This window comes from Lepus europaeus, chromosome 5 (assembly GCF_033115175.1).
Source record: "Lepus europaeus isolate LE1 chromosome 5, mLepTim1.pri, whole genome shotgun sequence".
Taxonomy (NCBI): domain Eukaryota; kingdom Metazoa; phylum Chordata; class Mammalia; order Lagomorpha; family Leporidae; genus Lepus; species Lepus europaeus.
Genome location: NC_084831.1, coordinates 120,304,932 through 120,311,245, shown reverse-complemented (window position 1 = coordinate 120,311,245; position 6,314 = coordinate 120,304,932).

The following is a 6,314-nucleotide window of genomic DNA, read 5'->3' as shown; positions in this document are numbered from 1 at the left end:
AAAAAGTTAAAAATACCACGTTGCTAGCAGGTGTCTCAACCTCACGCAGAAATAATGGGACCTGCAGGTTCCATCTACTCATCTTTTTCTAACCATAGTTAAGCATTAAGTAAAAGTCTGCCTCCTTTCTTAAAGAAAAATTGACCAGCCATTACACCAGCATAAGTGAAAGCTACAGCCACAAAGCATCAGGACTCCCACGTGGGCCCGGGGGCTCCGACCTGGACCGCTCTGCTGAATTCAGAATCTAAGGCACTGCGGGTCAGAGCGCCCCCTGCAGGTCAACGTGCATAGAGTCCTGGAAGGGAGCCGGCCCCGCCGCAGGTCTCCAGGGAGAGGCTCACCTGTGGGACCACAACCAGGAGGAGCCTGTGGGTGCAGGTGAGAAGGGCAGGCCACGCTGGACGGTGACAGCCAGTCACCCAGGTCACAGCTCTTGCCTCTCACGGAGGGTATGGAGATCCAAAAGGAGAGATTTGTCCAAAATCAAGCACAGGATTTGGGGCAGAAGAAGCTGGAGTGGATAGCGGCCAGGACACACCGAGACAGCCATCCGGCCGGTGTGGTACCCTGAGGCCTACTCAAGCCTGGGTGTGCTCCCCTGGAGTCATCGTCAGGTACCGATTTTGCAGATTAGGGGACAAGAGGCTCTTGCTTCCCAACACACACCGCGTTATCAACGTCTCTGAAGCGAGGCATGTTGTAACTGGCTCAGTTAATGCACTTGTGTTTTATATTCCACAGGCCTTGGTCACTTCTTCAAAAGTGATCTGCCTTTAGTTTTAAAAAGCATCCCGAGCTAATACTTGCAAAGCTACAAGGACCCCCACGGTTAGGAAACATTAAATTAGATTATTAAAAGGATGTGGTTGTCTACCCCGCCTTACAGTGGGTCATGCTGATAGCGGTCAAGGTTATTCTTCTTCACCGCAGTCAGCGCTGCAAACAGTACAGGGAGATTAGCCAACATCAGTGCTCTTTTTGCAGTGTGGATTTGAAAGATACGCTTTTATTAAATGCGGTCCTGTCCCCTGCAAACCAGTGGTGGGGAAAATGCGTGCACTGTGTCCTCCCACCCCCACCCCCACCCCGCCTATGGGCGATGTCCCCTTTCCTTGGGTAAAGCCATTTTCCAAAGCTGTCTGCCGCCTACTTTCAAACACTGGGGGTCTCACTTAAAAGCCATCAGGTACTGTGCAGGAAAGAACACATGCAGTGACGGGGTCCCCCCCGCCCCAGTCACCGCCGAGGGAAAGGGCAGGGATCCTGGGTGCACCTGTAAGCCGTGGCCCAATCGCCCTTTCTGCACACACCCGCCTCGCCTCCCACCCGTTGGAATGAGAAGGCAGACACATAACTCAGCCTGAATTCAGAATTTAGGAATCCGAACAAATGTGCTCCTTGGATTTCCCAGAGAATTCTAAGAGCAACAACCCAGTGTCCACCTGATGCACAGATGCGGGACCATCAGACCCGGGTGGGTTTCTGTCCAAATGAGAAAACGTTCGTCTGGCATTGTCAGCAGATGCGCAGCACAACAGACACGCACCGCTCTGCTTGGGAAACCACGCCCGGCCGTTCATGTGCTTCCGCCCCCCGCCATTCCCCGGGTCTTTGGTGGAGTCACCCTTCCCCACTCCCACCAAGCACTAGTTCCAGACCTACGGTGGGCCTGGCAGGCCTCAGGCAATCAGGGTACCTCACCAAGCACTGGGGTTGACCGAGGGCCACTAAGTGAGCCATGAAGAGGAGGCCAAGACACCAAAGCAGAAGAGAAATGGGGGAGGAGGGAGCTCGAGCTGCATAAGGAATATACACACAATGGGGAGAGGGCTCTCGCCAGTAGTAGGATGCCTGTGTCCCACATCAGAGTAGCCAGGGTTGATTCCTGGCTCTGGCTCCTGACTCCAGCTCCCTGCTGATGCACACTGTGGGCGGCGGTGGTGATGGCTCAAGCAACTGGATCCCTGCCACCTACATGGGAGACCCGGCTGGAGCTCCTGGCTCCTGGCTGAAGCCCCAGCCCAACTCTAGACATTATGGGCATTTCAGGAGTCAACCAGGGATAGGAGCTTGCTTTCTCCTTCTCCATCCCAAATAAACAAATCCTGTCTATTGTATATAGTATATATATGAAACACAGAGGGTTCTTGTCCCTGGTTCCTGATACAGACCTCCTAGACCCCTTAGAACGGCCTAGGTGATGGGAGCATCTTTTGTTCTAATGAGGTGACCCTTGGTGGACACCTGGATACCTTCAGGATGGGGACTGGGTCCCAGAAACCCCAAGCCCTTAGCTAGCATCCTAGAAAGTCAACCACACACCACCTGCAGCCCCTAGGGAGGGGACGAGGGTTGGTGGAGGTTAACAACTGCTGGCCGTGCCCACAGGACGCCGCCTCCACGAGAAACCCCGAATGGCAGGGTGCAGTGAGTGCGTCCACGTGCCAGAAGGGTGGCACAGCCCAGCTCCGGGGCTCAGGGGCTCCTGCCCTGCACGTCCACATGTGCCTCTTCCCCTGTTACTTCCTGTCCTTCACAACAAACAAGAAAGCGAGAAAGCATAGGAAAGTGTGTCCCGAGTTCTAGGAATTCATCAAACCTGAAGAGGGGGTTGGAGGAACCCGTGGTTCTAACCCAGCTGCCGGGTGGTACTAGGGGCCCTGGAACTGATTGGCCCCTGCGATTTGAAATATTTGAAATCGAGGGCTCAAGCCCTTGACCTGTGGGGTCCATGCTAATGCCAGGTGGTTCATGTCAGAACTGAATTGAATTGCTGACCTGCTAATGGATGTCTGGAAAAACCAAGGCGTGCTTGTTGGTGTTGGAAAACATGCCGCCTTAATAATACCCTTGGAGCCACTGAACTTTCCCATTCCCTACAGCCAGTCATTTACATGGAAGCTATTTGAAGGGGACTTTTCTGTCATATCCAACACAAAAAAGAGTCCCAATGGAGAAGAGCCGGCCCTTCTGCGCACCTGTCTAATTGCTACAAGGAGCAAATAGAATGAGAATTAAAGGGAAATGCCTATTCAGTAGTTACAGCACTTAAAGCCAGAAATGAAATAAGATAGCAAGAAAAATGGGAGTGTCGGCACTGACTCCGGGGCCCCTTGACCACCAAGGGGAGGGAAGGGGGCTGGAGGGAGAAGACCCACGGGGTGAGATTCTGTTCAATGAACCAAGTTGTTTGTTAAAGAAAAAAATCACAGCAGGAAGTGACCTGTCCCTCAGGAGAGGAGTGACGAGTGGAATAAAAGCGAACCAGCGCTGGGCCATGTCCTCATCTAGTTTTTGCTGCTGTAGCAAAACACCTGAGACTGAGTAATTTATAACGGACAGAATTCTCTTGGCTCGCACAGTTCTGGAGCTCAGAAGTCCAAGGCAAGGGGCCAGGGGCCAGCCTCTGGTGAGGGCCCCTGCTGTCAGCCCACTGCAGAAGGCGGATGGGCAAGACAATGAACTTGAAGCCGCAGGTCCTTTTTTGTCATCAGCCTGAATTCACCAGTGAGTACACGGAGCCTCTGGGACCTACACACTCTCTCCAAGCCCCGCCTCCCAGCTCTGCTGCACTGGGGGTGAAATTTCCAACACACGCTTCCATGGAGCAGTTGTACCACAATAGCAATATTTGGAAGGAAAAGATCAGTGTCTTCAGAGTTGGTTAGGCTGAGCTACAGAGTAGTGAACATGACTCGCATAACTGAAATCAAGTCTATAGCTGCCAAACGAACAGAAGTTAATAAAACAAATGAGAGGGGCTGGCGCCGTGGCTCACTTGGTTAATCCTCCACCTGCGGCGCTGGCATCCCATATGGGCACCAGGTTCTAGTCCCGGCCGCTCCTCTTCCAGTCCAGCTCTCTGCTATGGCCCCGGGAAGGCAGTGGAGGATGGCCCAAGTGCTTGGGCCCCTGCACCCGCATGGGAGACCGGGAGAAAGCACCTGGCTCCTGGCTTCGGATCGGCGTAGCTCCGGCCGTGGCGGCCATTTGGGGGGGTGAACCAAAGGAAGGAAGACCTTTCTCTCTGTCTCTCTCTCTCACTGTCTAATGCTGTCAATAAATAAAAAAAAATTTAAAAATAAAACAAATGAGAGAGAAATTGCCAGTCCAAAGAAGGGAAGAAGTGGGGGGATACGCCGAAAAGTTGGGAGAGGACTAGAAAGTCAAAGCAAAGTGGGTTAAATGTATCTACAAAGCTCCATGATCACAATGAAAATTACGGAGACCCAGGCAGAAGAGAAGGATTGTCAAGCCAAAAGTATCTTAAGATTTATTTTATTTATTTGAAAGGCAGAGTTACAGAGAGGGAGAGGCGGAGAGAGAGAGAGAGAGAGAGAGAGAGAGAGGAGGAGAGAGAGAGAGAGGTCTTCCCATCCACTGGCTCACTCCCCAAATGGCTGCAATGACCAGGGCTGGGCCAATCCGAAGCCAGAAGCTTCTTCTGGGTCTCCCACGCAGGTGCAGGGGCCCAGGCCAGTTGGGCCGTCTTCCACTGCTTTCCCAATCCAAGGAGCTGGATTGGAAGTGAAGCAGCAGGGATTCAAACCGGTGCCCATATGGGATGCTGGTGTCACAGGCAGTGGCTTTACTGGCTGCGCCCCCAGGGCCAACTCCACAAAAGTTTTAAATTAGCCAAATTAATGCTATGTATAAGCAACACATCTAAAATACAGGGTAAAGAAAACCTGAAGTACAGATTTGAAATATTCAGCAGGTGTATTCTAACCAATACAAAGTGGGCACTGCTATGGCATCTCGGTGGGGGGTGAGAGACTTTGATGCAGTGAGTGGGGCAGGTATTTGGTGCAGTGGTAAAGTCGCCACAGGGGACTCCTGCATCCCACGTCTGAGCACCTGGTTTGAGTCTTCTACTTCCAACCCCGCTTCCTGCTAAGGGAGTGAACCAGCAGATGGGAGACCTCTGTCTCTCTGCCTCTCTCTCTCTCCCTCTCTCCCTCTCTCTTCCTCTCCCTCTCTCTCTCTCTCCCCTCTCTCCCTCTCCCTCTCTCTCTCTTTCCCTCTCTCTCTCTTTTCCCTCTCTCTCTCTCTCTCCCTCCCTCTCTCTCTCCCTCTCTTCCTCTCTCCCTCTCTCCCTCTCTCTCTCTCTCTCTCTCCCTCTGCCTGTAGCTCTGCCTTTCAAATAAATAAATAAATCTTTAAAAATAATAATATAAAATGTCCTGAGAATCCACAAAGCAAACATTTAAACTACAACAAAGCACAGACAAACCCACAATCATGACGGAAAATCATCCCACGTCTGTCTGAGGAAGTAGGACACCAAGCAGGCACAAAATTCTGAAAAGACGTAAGGAAATCTGAATGACATAATGATCTTAAAATTATACAGTTTTCCCTAGAACATGGAGTATTAATCAAGATTGAGCAATTAGTGAACCCTAAAGCCATTTGACAATGTTTAAGGGAATTACAACCATACAAACACAATGCTCTTGACTACAATGTGATCTCTACTAAAAATTAGCAAAACAAAAAGTTATAACCAAAAAAATGCCATTGGAAATTAAGAAACATAAATAACTCACAAATCAAAGAACAAATTGTAATTGGACTTTTAAATATGTAAAAGAAAACATTGATGAAAATACCACATTTCAAAATTAGTTGAGTGCAGTTTTGAGAAATTAGAAGTCACAACATAACAACTAATAAAAGAGACAGGTGGCGACAAGGGTAGCAATGAAGTCCAGAATAAACACACCCCAGGGAAGACGGCTCTTTTTTTTAGCTTTCTGCATGGGAAAAGCGCTTGATTTCACTTTGGGGAGTGCATTTCTGGAACCACGGCCCCGCTGGGGGGCGGCACTTGCGCCCCACTCCCCGCCCCCCCCCCCCCGGGGCCGAGTCGCCCGCAGAACCACGGGCGCAGGAGCACGCGTGTGCTCCCACGGGGGTCGTCCTGTCCCGGCGCGCCTCCATCCTGGCCGATGGGGGACTAAAAAGCAGACCCGACGAAGGCCATCCATCCCACAGCTCCCCGCCAGCGCGTGCAACCTGCAGAGCCTGCCCACCGATAACGGAGGCCCCGTGTAACAAACACCAGCCATGACAGGCTCCAGGTTTCCATGGAGGGTCTAGGCTGGGGTAAGAACGAGCCAGAAAGACTGCACACGCGCACACACACACACACCCACAGGAGCTAACATGCAGCCGCTGCCTTTGCTCCTTTGAGATAGAGACACGCGAATACCCCCAGACGGCGCCCCCCCCCCCCCGCGAGCTCTCTTCCTACCGGACCCTCCCACCCTACTGTTCCGAGCGCCTCTTCTTCCATAAATAAAACTTTG